The sequence below is a fragment of the Lontra canadensis genome, unplaced genomic scaffold (genome assembly GCF_010015895.1).
Source record: "Lontra canadensis isolate GAN:19392208 unplaced genomic scaffold, GSC_riverotter_1.0 scaffold95, whole genome shotgun sequence".
Classification (NCBI taxonomy): Eukaryota; Metazoa; Chordata; class Mammalia; order Carnivora; family Mustelidae; genus Lontra; species Lontra canadensis.
Window position 1 is genome coordinate 3405929 of NW_022631089.1, and position 13178 is coordinate 3419106.

Consider the following 13178-nt stretch of genomic DNA (forward strand, 5'->3'; position numbering starts at 1 on the left):
CACTTCATAGAACTCTCCATTGCCTTACCTTGTTTATTTTTCATGGCATTTATAACTACTTATATGTTTACTCACTAATTTTATTTGCTGATTTCTACATATCTCAGTAAAATGAGAGTAAGAGCTTTGGCTCTCTGGGTCATCACTGTATCTTTGACTCTTAGGAACAATGCCTGACATGTAATAGGATGCAGTAAATATGTTGAATAAACAAATTATATGTTTACTTATAGGCAATTTTCTTTAAATGCCACACATGACTCTCAGGAACACATCAATTTCCTTAGAAATATGTCCCTTTTGAAAATTTACTTTTTTTTTAATATGTGCAATCATCTGATTTATTAAAAGATACAATATTTAAAACAATACAAAGTATCAAAACAACATCAAAAGGTGAGTGTATTTAACCAAACTCAGCTCATAACAGAGAAAAGAGTAAAAAGAATAATTCATGCTATAGCATATTGCTAACAGGAACTGGCAACAGAAAAAGTTGGTAAAGGAAGGCATTCTTTTAAGAATTAGAACCGAGGGGATCCATAATCATCTGGCATCTGCTCAATGTTGTACCTATGGTTAGAAATACATGATGGGAACTCTAGGGAACTTCTGAATCCTTCATTTAAGGTCCCCGTCAACTGTGACCACAATGTAGCGTTCGTGCTGAGTTACTCTCTGAACTAAGCAGTCATCTGCATAGGTTCCTTTGTGTGTGCATGGTAATAGTTCAAATCTTGGATCTTTGGCAATCCTTAGAGCCACTCAATAATTTTGCCCCAGTTTCTCAATTTCAGCCATTACACAGTTATACAAAGGATATACACTTGGCACAAAGACAGTCCATCTTTGGGGTACCTGGGTGGCTCAGTGGGTTAAGCCTCTGCTTTTGGCTCAGGTCATGATCTCAGGGTCTTGGGATAGAGGCCCACGTCAGGCTCTCTGCTCAGTGGGAAGACTGCTTCTCCCTCTCTCTCTGCCTGCCTCTCTACCTACTTGTGATCTCTCTCTCTGTCAAATAAATAAATAAAATCTTAAAAAAAAAAAAAAAGTCCATCATTGGCTCTACTAAGTCAAGTTTGGCTTTAATGGAAAAGGTGTTAAAGTTGGTATCAATCAGGATGTGGTAAGGTAGGCCCATGTGTTATATTGGAAGAATAACCAGGAAAGATGTTGGGGGACTTCTCTTTCCTTGAGTGCAGTGGGATCTTTCTTTACTTTCCTTTTTTTTAAATTAACATATAATGTATTATTTGTTTCAGGGGTACAGATCTGTGAATCATTAGTCTTACACAATACACAACACTCACAATAGCACATACTTTCCCCAATGTCTATCACCCAGCCACCCTATCCTCCCCCCACCACCCCCAGCCGCCCTCAGTTTGTTTCCTGAGATTAACAGTCTCTTATGGTTTCTCTCCCTCCCTGGTCCCATCTTGTTTCATTTTTTTCTCCCTTCCCTCCCACTAACCCCTGCCCTGCCTCTCAAATACCTTATATCAGAGAGATTATATGATAATTGTCCTCTGATTGACTTATTTCACTTAGCATAATACCCTCTGGTTCCATCCATGTCTTGCAAATGGCAAGATTTTTTGATGGCTGCATTTTATATATATATATAATATCTTCTTTATCCATTCGTCTGTTGATGGACATCTAGGTTCTTTCCATAGTTTGGCTATTGTGGACATTGCTGCTATAAACATTGGGGTGCACGTGCCCCTTTGGATCACTACATTTATACCTTTAGGGTAAATACCCAGTAGTGCAATTGCTGGGTCGTAGGGTAGCTCTATTTCCTACTTTTTAAGGAAACTCCATACTGTTTTCCAGAATGGCTGGGTGCAGCTTGCATTCACACCAACAATGTAGGAGGAATCCCCTTTCTTTGCATCCTTGCCAACACCTGTCAATTCCTGACTGGTTAATTCTATCCTTCTGCTTAAGCCCCTGATCTTGCAGTCTAAGCATTCACTTCTTGGTCACATACTTTCTTGCTTTCTTTTGCTTCCCCATGTTCACACCATACTCTTGTTTCCTGTGTGTGTGTGTGTTTTGTTGTTGTTGTTTTTATGTTGTAGAGAAATTTGACTTGGCTCTTCCCCTGGGCAATTCAATTTGTCATATTTGATTAAAGAAACCATAGATAACATAGCTTCAATTTAAAGAAGTGATCCCCATGATCCAGGACATTTCCTTTTTCAGTAATATTTTAAGGTACTAGTATAAAGAAGGGAGAAAAAATAGTATCCATAAGATTCTTTTTTTTTTTTAAAGATTTTATTTATTTATTTGACAGACAGAGATCACAAGCAGTCAGAGAGGCAGGCAGAGAGAGAAAGGAGGGGAAGCAGGCTCCCTGCTGAGCAGAAAGCCCAATGCGGGGCTTGATCCCAGGACTCTGGGATCATGACCTGAGCGAAAGGCAGAGGCTTTAACCCACTGAGCCACCCAGGTGCCCTCATAAGATTCTTGATACCCCAAAGTTTTTATTTTTTTCTGCTCTGTTGCCTAATATAATATTTAGCTATTTACTTAGTACCTGAATCTCTAACTTAGACCTCTTTACTAGGCTTCAGTTTCCTATAGTACATATCCATTTGACTCTGCTACCTCAAAATCAACAAATGAAAAGGGAACATACTATCTTTTCTGTTCCCATCCTAACACCTCCTCCTGTTTTCCCTTTTTCCTGCTTTTTTCTCCTACCCCATTGATAGTTTTTAACAGCAACCCCCCTGCCAAAGCAAGACATATAAGAAATCCTTAATTCTATTCAGCTGCCCCACTGTAGTTTTTAAGATTTTATTTATTTTAGAAAGACAGAGAGAGAGGGTATGTGAGCAGGTAGAGGAACAGGGGGGAAGGGAGAAAGAATCTCAAGCAGACTCTTTGCTGAGTATGGAGCCCAACACAGGGCTCAATCTCACCACCCTAAGATCATGACCTGAGCGGAAACCAAGAGTCAGATGCTTAACCAACCAAGCCACCTGGTGCCCTGCACTATATGTTTTTCTATACAACTTCAATCCTTCAAAGATGCAATCCAGAATTAGAAATCTGAACAAAATATGTGAAACAATTATTTTCATTTGTTGAACAACCAGCAGTTAGTTTAGTGCTCTGAGAGAAGTAAAGCAAATGAGATAAGTCCTGCCAATTAGTCCGGTTTTCTGACTTAACTCAAGGTGCTTCCTATACCTTGGTGCAGAGAGGACCCAGGAGCAAAGCACAGTGGTCTAGCTGACCACAGGTACATAGATAAGATTTCACAGAAGTTGAAGTAATTGGATTTGCAAGGCTGAATAACAGAGGGAAGGAAAATAAGCAGAGAAGGAACTCCACAAATTTACATGTGGGTCTTCTTAAATTCCTTGCTGAATAAGAATCTGGGCATACTCCAGGAGGATAGGAAAAGAAAAAGCACCAAGGAAAGAACAAATAAAACCATGAACTAAGAAACTGTAGCTTACAGAGAGCTGAGCAATATTTTAGCATCAACCATCAAGTAATATTTAGCATCAACCATCAATTAATCATCCAAGGAAATCAACTGAGATCCAGGAATGACCATAACTTAAGGTATAAAGGGAAGTGCTAAACCAGTCATAGATTATAGATTATGGATTTCTACCCTAACAAAGCATCAGAAATAAGTCTGTAAGAATAAAAATATCCACAAGTAACTGCCTGCTTAAACAAACTCTAACATTCTTTAAAGGAAGGTCCAGACACCCAAAAACATAACATTCAAAATGTTCAAAGCCAATAAAAAATTACTGGACATAAAGAAATAAGAAAATATGATCTGTAAGCAGTAGATAAATCACAAACAGAAAGATATCCAGAAGTAACTGGGATGATAGAGAGCAGATAAAATTTAAAACAGTTATTATGAAGATGTTAAAATATTTAGACATAGACACAAACAAGACACAATGAGAAGGAAAATAAAAAATATAAGAGAAATGGAACTTCTACAATGAAAGTACAGTATCTGAAATTTAAATACACACTAGGTATAACTAACAGCAGTCTAGACACTGAAGAAGAAAAGATTAGTGAACTTGATGAGTCCGACCTATAATGAAGCACAGAAATATTGGACTCTTAGATGGAGTAGGTAAGGAGATAAAGTATTTCTGGTGATTATGACTCCCAAATTGTTCAGATATGATAAAGATATTAACCCATACACCTAAGAATCTCAAGAAATCACAAGCAGAATGAACACAAAGACAATTTTGAGGACATCATAATCACATTCTTAAAACAAGCAATAAAGAAAAACATTTAAAATCAGCCAAAGTTAAAGACGTTTAATACGTAGATGTTCTCCAGAGAACAATAACATCTCCTTTTTTAAAATCTCAAGCAAATGTCCTTCATAGAAAATTATAACCAGAGAACAAGCAGGGAAGGAGGTGTAGGGAATTACGGTTCTAAATGTTTCCTCTGACGTGGCACTTGATCCCAGAACTCTGAGATCATGACCTGAGCTGAAATCAAGAGTCAGATGCTTAACCAACTGAGCCACACAGGCACTCTCGAGGGGAAGGCATTTATCTGAGGAAAAAAATCCATGGCTTTCATTATCTTGATGAGCAATTTCAAAATTCCCCAAAAGAAAAATGTTCTCTTGAATTCAGAAGGCTTTTTAGACCTACAGTCCAACTTATTATCTGATAAGCATTTGCAGATGTTTGTATAATCGATGAACAAATACAACTACCTTTGGATTTAAACACAACTATCTTCACATAAAAACTTAAACCTATTTTTTTTAACCTCTTCTAAAGTCCCTTCAGTGGCATCCCATGCCCACAGGACAAGTTTCAAGTTCAGTTTTTGTCCTCACTTTATGCCTATTCCATTTTACTCCCTGTTATTTTGTTTCTGATACTCCATTTAGTTGAAACAACATTTTTTTTTACTTTCTTCTTTCCGCACAGAATGGCCCCACACTAAATTAGAAGACTCTTGCTAAATGTATCCAGAGTATCCTGTGCTCCTTCTATCAAAATATTTGCTTCACTTTAACTGCTTACTGAAATTCCTTTCTCTCTCTCAGAGTCAGATTTACTATGAAGCAAGTGAATCTTAAGCTTCCAGGTTCCTCACTGCAGGCAGCCACATTCAAGGCCCTGGTTATTAAGTACTGACAAAAATTATTTAAAATTAGTCTCTGCCCATGAAATGTCACATCTCCTAAATTTTTGTAGTTGATATAGGAAATAATCTTAGGGTTTTTACTAAATTTAACAACACTAAATTGTATCTGGTATTACCAATAATGAGTGCAAAAGCCAAAAGAAACATTAGTAAACATTAAACAGGCAATCTTGCTAAGCAAAAACTGAATTGCATGTTTTTTAGATATCATCTTTTAAGAATAAATTTATTGTTTGAAAGTCAAGCACAATTCAAATCATCATGGCAAAGCATTATTCACACTAAAAACCCTTACCTCTTTTAAGCACTCAGGAATAAAAATGGAAGTAACAGATATTACTCAGTTCCACTATAAATTAGAAGACATTTTGCAGGGTTGTGGGCTATGTGCGCTTCTGTCCAAATCTCCAGCGACTTATCTAAAAATAACTACCAGTTTTCTTTAGAAGAACTACTGGGGTATTTATGTAAGACTCAGAATTACGTGCAAACAAAGAAGAGTCACATGGTATAACCGTTAAAATATAAAGCCTGCATATTCTATAACTAGAAAATGGGGGATACTTGAAGGAAAGTAATTCAACAGGAGGTCTTGGGATTGTAATCAATTCTATTTTGATCGAAGGTTTAAATACAGCTGACTCTGGCCACATGAATTAACCATCTCTCCCAACCTGTTATCTCAAATCAAGTACTGATATCATAGGTTACTAATGAATTTCACAGGTTACGAATTCCAATTTAAATTAGAAGATAAATTTTTGTCTTCCTACCAATTCTTTCCATAACCCCCATTTTAAAGAAGCCTATAACAACTGAGATCAGAATGAGAGTTTTGAATCCTGACACCATTGAGAGACAAGCAAAAATCAGAAAGGCAGTAAGGAAAAATCAACTAAAAGCAATACATAATAAAATCTTAGTCTTTTTCTTTGCTGAAAATAGACAATATATCCCTCCTTCTGAGTCATTACACCCATTAAGGATAATCTTAGATACAGCAGATCAATAAATGTTTGATGAAATAAATACTTTAAAAAAGTTATATTTTAAGATTTATTGAGACCTCAGCTCATTTTACAGCTATAAAATGAAGCTTTGAGTCAGATCATGCTGGGATTCACCCTACTGTTAAAAATTTGATAGAATCTTGTATAATGTAATATGTTCACAATGTACAATGTATCAAAATTGAGATAAATGGATTATAAAAAATGTAGAGTACAAATATGCAGATGTGATTTTTAAGTTCTGACGCACATGTATGTGGCTCCATTTCGGTCTACAAACTGCTAATTTTATCTGGTATATTCTCAAGCTTTTATAATAAAAAATATAAATCTGAAAAAAAAAATTCAATTTACTTGAGACCAAAATTCTAGATACTCATATGTATGGGTTTTTAACATATAAGTTTTCAAGATTTTTTTGAATATGATGAAACTGTATAAATGGCAACTGAAATATTTTAATCTCTAAGAATAAGAAATAGGATAAAATATCAAATAGTCAGAAATACATAGTATTTTAAGAGGAATAATGTTCAAGATTAAGTAATAAGATTCAAAGAGTAACAGGCCCTTTTTCAAGGTTTTATGATACTCAAAATGAGAACATACAAAAACAAAACAAAAAGACTACTTAGAATAAGTTGACAATATGTTTCCTTCAAGATTAATCATAGTGCAGAACAGGTCAAATACATCCATTTATTGAAGAAGTTTTACAATCAAAACTTTTAAGAACTGACAACTGTCTTGGTGTCCTGAGTCACCTCAGTCCCTGAGAGGAACGATCTCTCCTTCTCACTAAATCACACCAGATTATGTGACAAGGCATATGATGTGTTATCGGCCACATGCTGACTGAGCAGCTGTACAAGATGAATTAAAACCAAATTGTGAAAACATCTAGAACTGCAAACTTTTTAGAATGTTAAATGAAAATAAAAAGCTGTTTACACGGATTACACAATCAAATGAAGTAGTGAATTGAACATACTTAAAATTACTATTTTGTAAGTCGTCTTTAAATGATAAGTTAGGTTTCACTATGAACATACTGGAATATATAGATTCTTAGGTAATGGCCATAAGTTTACCAAAAAATTGTGAAAATATGTGATGGCAGCATGAATAAAAACGTTATGGAGAAGGATTTAGCAGAATATGACTTTGAATTACTCAGTAAGAGTTAAATAATATCCAGGTTTCAAAGGTTATTACAGAAGGGAATCAACTGGTATCAAGGGATTATTAGTGGCATAAATTCTAAATATTAAAAACATGTATCATTCTTTCATATTCACGGCAATTATTTATTTACTACCTCTCAATGCCAAATTTACCCTTCAATACATGCTCTGTTATAATGCACATAATTCCTTTAAAAATTTCTTTTACAAGTGAGCACAATGTTAAACTTTGTCAGTAGAGGTTGTTAGAGGGACACTGCAAGAGAAAGGAGCACTCCTTCCATTTCCAGAGGTGCATTTTCGGTCCGTGGCATGGGTGTCAGAAATGATCCGGCTACATGAGTGATCTCCTGGCACCCCTGCAGCCTTGGCTCAGGCTGGTGATCACCATGCTGCAGCTATCTCAACACAAACACGACTTTTACACACACCAGAGCCCCATCTTTCTCTGCTCACCTATTTTAAAGCCCCAGTGGTTTGTCTCCCAGGGCTCTCCTGATGCTACAGCCCTGTGAATGTCATGGACCTCCCAACACAGACACCATGCCTTCTTGGCTTTCTGTTCACACTGATGCCTCACTCCCTCTATATGCCTGTGTACCTGGCCACACTGGTGATGGCTCACCTGTGTCCCTCCTGTATTCTGGAGGGTTGTTTCCTGCTTGTCCAAAAACTGTGGATGAGGCCAGGCAAGCCAGTGAACTTCCTTCTGCCCAGTGGCCTGCAAGTACACCTTCCTACAGATATCTGAACCTTAGGCCAGGAGTCGCCCACCCTTCTAAGTATGACTTTCCCTAAATCGTCCTCCCTCAATTCTAAGATGTCACATTTCTCGTAACTCATAATCACTTGTATCTTAGTTAAGTCATTTCTCCCATTAAACTTTCCCTGATCATATCACTTTGTAGTTTATGTCTCTTGATTTGATTCAGACTGCTATAAAATTGGTATTGGGAGTGGTCCCAGAAGACAGGCCTTTAAAGATAGCATTTGGGAGTTAGTTTTGTCCTTGAGCTTGATTACAATGCCGGCTCCTTCCCAAAGAGAAATGGAATGCTAGTGACCCATGGCCTGCAGTGGAATCACAAAATGTAACCTGTGGTTGAGTGTGATAAAATATCAAATGAAGCATGGGGAGTTCATGTGGCTGCTGCGCTGGACTATATTGCTGGTAATGATGATATAAGGACCATAATGCAGTAGAGATTCTTTTGAGTGGAAGTATCTTGCTCTCTGTTTTCTGAAAAGATGAGCCTTTTGTGCTTAAAAAATACAGTGATAGCCTCATTTGTAGAAGATGCTTTGGAAGGTTATGCTCATTTTACTCAGGGTGCCACCAGACATATAACTAATGGTCCCACATCAGCATGCTCTAGAGCATTAGATATCCCTGTAACTCAGGAGGAAATAATTTACAGATAAAATGACTATAAGAATTTCCTAATATATTTTGGCAGAAAACTGAACATGTGTGGGGATGGATACTATGGCTGTTAGACCACAGAGGGAATACCAAAACAGTAGATAGACCTGGGTTAACTGATATGGGTGCACGTTCTAGAAATTTTAGATTTAATATCACATATATTATTTTTTAAACATCTCTGAATTGTTTTCTTTTGTTCCCCTGAGACTCCAATTACAAGCTTAGATTTCTTCCTCTCCACTTATTCCTATTTTTTTCCTAACCATTTGCTGTGTTCCAGTTAGAATAATTACTACTGACTTAACTCCAGTTTGCTAATCTATTTTGTCCAGTTTATTACTAAATCTCTATTGAATTCTCTATTTCTATTAGTTTTTCAGAATTCTAAATTATCTATTTGATTTTATCTAGATGGCAATTTTCTATTTTAATGACCATATGAAACTTTTGACATATTTTAGATTTAAATCAATAGTAATTTCAATAACCTTATTATCTTGAGGTCTATGTTTATTATTTTTATTTTCCCTCTTAACCACAGATATTTTAAGAGTGAACATTGACTATGAAAAACTTTAAAAAAAAATTTACAGAGGCTTTGGATGATGTCTTTTTTCCAAAATAAGCTTCTCCCTATTCTCTTACCGACAGATACAGTAGGTCATATTAAAGTTACTTGTTCAAAACTGCATTACAGTTTGTTTTTATTTAAAGGCTCATCTACCTGGAATTCATGTCCATTATTAGGATGTACTTCTCCAAAATCACAACCGGAAAGTATGGGTTACTTGTGTGTCATAGACTTCAATTTTTATCTCCTCAGAAGAGTAAGACTCGTTCTTCCCCTGTATATGTCTTAAAGATAAAACCACTGAGTCTCTCTTATCACTGGTATGGTATCTTAGCTCCGAAATTTTTAACTTTCTTGTCACTCAAGTCTCAACTTTTTTTTTCCTAGCACTGTAAACAAAATCAGCTATCTTCTCACATTCTTGGCAAATTGTTGGATTATTGGCCTTTGTTCAGTATCACTAACTGGCAAATATCCCCTCAAATAGAAAATGCCTTCATGATTTTTGGTCCCAAAAATCTGGGATCCTACCTTCAAATTATGATTGCTGTGCAAGACCTTTCATTTTTTTTCAAATGCTTAAAAAAAATGTTTTGACCAGATTTAGTTTTGTCGTTTTTGTTCTAGGCTGGAATGTTCATCTCCCAGAAGCTACTCTGTATGAAACAAAAAATCTTATCTTATTTATATATATTTTCTATCTAAATTCCATGACAGTAGACACAATGTCTACAGTTTTACTTTTTTTAGTAGGAAGTATCTTGGTACTCTGCATCAGAATTTAATTGTATGTATCAGAGAGGGCAAAAGTAGACATAAAGAAAGAAAATAGAACATGGATATAATATAGTGCCAAGTGGCTTTGTATGAGGTTGTATCCTGGGAATGGGCAGAAGTGACAATCAGAAACTTTTTAATTGTCCAGGTGTATTGCTCAGAATGTTGCCCACTAGGAATCATAAAAATCATTTTCTGAAGGTCTCTGTACAGGAATATCTGTTCTTCTAAACAACTGTTAAGAAAAATCTGATGTTATGAATATTGTACTTCTCTTAATTTATTGTTTGTTTCTGATTTGGCTACTCAGGAAATCAGAAATAAATAACAGCCTATCTTTAGTTATTCAGTTGTGCTTGTTGGGTTTGCAATTAGCTTTATTTTTGCTTTCCTACTAGTTTTTCTCTTTGCTAGCATAGATAACATCTCCTCTGCATGATTAAACCCATAAATTTTGGTAGGTTGCTTCAAATTTTTCTTTTGGTCTGAAGCAAAAAAAAACACATTAATACATACATGATATTAAAGTCAAAGACAAAGAGAACAAAAGCCTCTTTCTCCTCCTGACTTAGGTATTTTTATAAACCACAGGCATAATTTATGTAAGATAATTTCAATAAGTAGCACAAAATTCAACTATAATAGCCTGAATGAGTAAAGAATTTACTGTTTCACATTAGAAGTAGCCCAGAGTCTATGAAGTTCCAAAGTTGTATTTCTTGGTGCATCTATATTGTCAAGGCATCAGTTCAGCCACTATTCTCCTGGCTGTCTTCTCCTTAATTCATGATGCCTACATATCCCTTACCCATGTATATCCTCAATGATATCAAAAGACAGAAAGGCAGTATCTTCTAATACCAGAGAAAAAATACTACATGAGTCAAGCGAATACTTCCCTTTACATTTCATTATTTAGGGGAGTCATATTCTTATGCCTAAATGGATTAACAACAAAGAGACTATAATTTACTAATTGGTTTAGATCAATCAATGTTCATCCCTTATTACTGGGAAAGGCACCCATGAAGCACTTCACTGTGTAATACATTAAAAAAAAATCAGGGTTCAAGATTCAAGAAAAAGGATACTTGAGTTGGAGAAAGAAAAAAACAAAAAAGCATAGTGGGCTCTGCCTAATTCCCTTAATACTATCTCATGGTTTTTAGGCTCAAAACCTCAGTTATCAATCATTAATTCATTCAACAAAAATTAACTGAGCATATAATTTATCCAAGCTATAGTTCTAGAAAATGGGACACAGAGCAACTAACAAAAGAGGTAACATCTCAGGTATAACAGAGCTTACTATCCAGTGGAGAAGACAGAAAAAAAGAAAAAGTTGGCTGATGTATAATATACTAGATCATAATTAGGGTTAAGGAAAAAATAAATAAAAGCATCAATGTGGATATAAGATAAATAAGCTTGTCCTATTGAGTAACAAAAGAAGGCACACTGAGAAGGAAAGTTCTGATTAGACTTTAGGGAGAAAATGAGTGAGCAAATGGAGATACTTTGAGAAAAAACAAAATAGGTAGAGACATCAAGTGCAAAGTTTTGAGACAAAAGGATTCCTACTCTTTGAGGAACCTTGAGGTCAGAATGGCTGGAATAAAACAGACAAGAAAGAAAAAAAGGTCAGAGTGCTTTGTATCTATTTTAAGAGAGTCGTTTTTTAATCTGAATGTGATGAATAGCCACTGGAGAGTTTGGGGTAGAAAAATGATACAAAATATTGGAAATTTTAATAGAATCATTTTGGCTGCTATGTGAGAACAGACTGAATGAGGGCAAGTACAAAATTAGGGAGACCAAAGAGCTATTGCAACAATATAGGTGAGTGAACGTTGGCTTGGACTCAAGGGGTTGCAGAGAAAGTGGGAAGAAGTCAAATTCTGTGAATATATTTTGAAAGTAAACCAGAGGCTCTGCTGTTGGTTGGAGTGTGAGACAGGGGTGAGAAGATGAATTAAAAATCATACAAAACTTTTTAGCCTGAGAGATTAAAATAATTGTTTTGCAACTTCAGTATGATTTCCCTATCATTTCTAACTTTATAGAATTCTAGCTAAACTTTAACTTTTTCATGTATAGATTTAACCTACCTTTTTTCTGCATTTCCTAAAATGTTGCTAGTCTCTCCATTATTTCATGATCATATTCTAAATTGTATTATATTTGTTCTTTGTCTTACCCATCTACTCACACTTTAAAAATCTGTACTCCTTGACAGCAGAGACATTATCTTCTGTATCCTTCAATCATGCAAATTTCCCCCCCTTGGGTACCAGGCTAGGCTTTGAGACTGTAGATATATATAAGTCAACATATTACCTTTGTAAAATGTGTTCATTTGTGTATAAATGCCACTTCTTGGTGTTCGATCCAAATTCACTGAATTGGGATGCAGTACAATATTTTTATAGAAACATTTTTCATTGTTATTTACACTGTTGTTTTTTTTAATACCGACAAAAATATCTTCCTTCAACATGAATATTATAAAATGCTATATCTGTAACTCCATTCCATGGGGAGAAACATACAAGATTGCTATTTGCTTTCCTAATACTCATGAAAAGAATTTCAAACTGCTGGGATATAGCTTAGTGACCCTGGTAAGTGATTGGCAGTGTTCTATGAGGTCATTTTTGAAGTTGTAAACAAAAAAGAGACAACAGTATTGTTCAAAGCCTCCAGGCTGTGTTTGTTCCTTGGTATTCAGGTTTCAAGGTAACTATTTTGTACTTGCAAAGGTAGTTTTCAGTGCAGAGAGAACGTATGCTTTGTAGATATACTTAAAAATCAGTTGAGGATATTTGTGTTTAAGAGAGTTTATTCCAGTTTAATTGCATTTTATATAAATATTTTGCCTAATTCAAAAGGGGAGGCAGAGGATGACAATTCCAAGTATTTCCTGTGATTAGGAAATAAACCCCAATTAAGATAATATTCTGGAGTCCAGCTGTCCGACTTCAAAATACAGCTTAGCTACTTATTTAATATATAACTGTGGTAAATCATTTAAG

At 35.5% G+C, this 13178-nt stretch overlaps 1 pseudogene; it reads right to left on the reverse strand.

Moving 5' to 3' along the window:
• Positions 1 to 524: 524 nt before the first annotated feature.
• Positions 525 to 2022, reverse strand: LOC116854822 (annotated as a pseudogene).
• Between the last annotated feature and the right edge of the window lie 11156 nt (positions 2023 to 13178).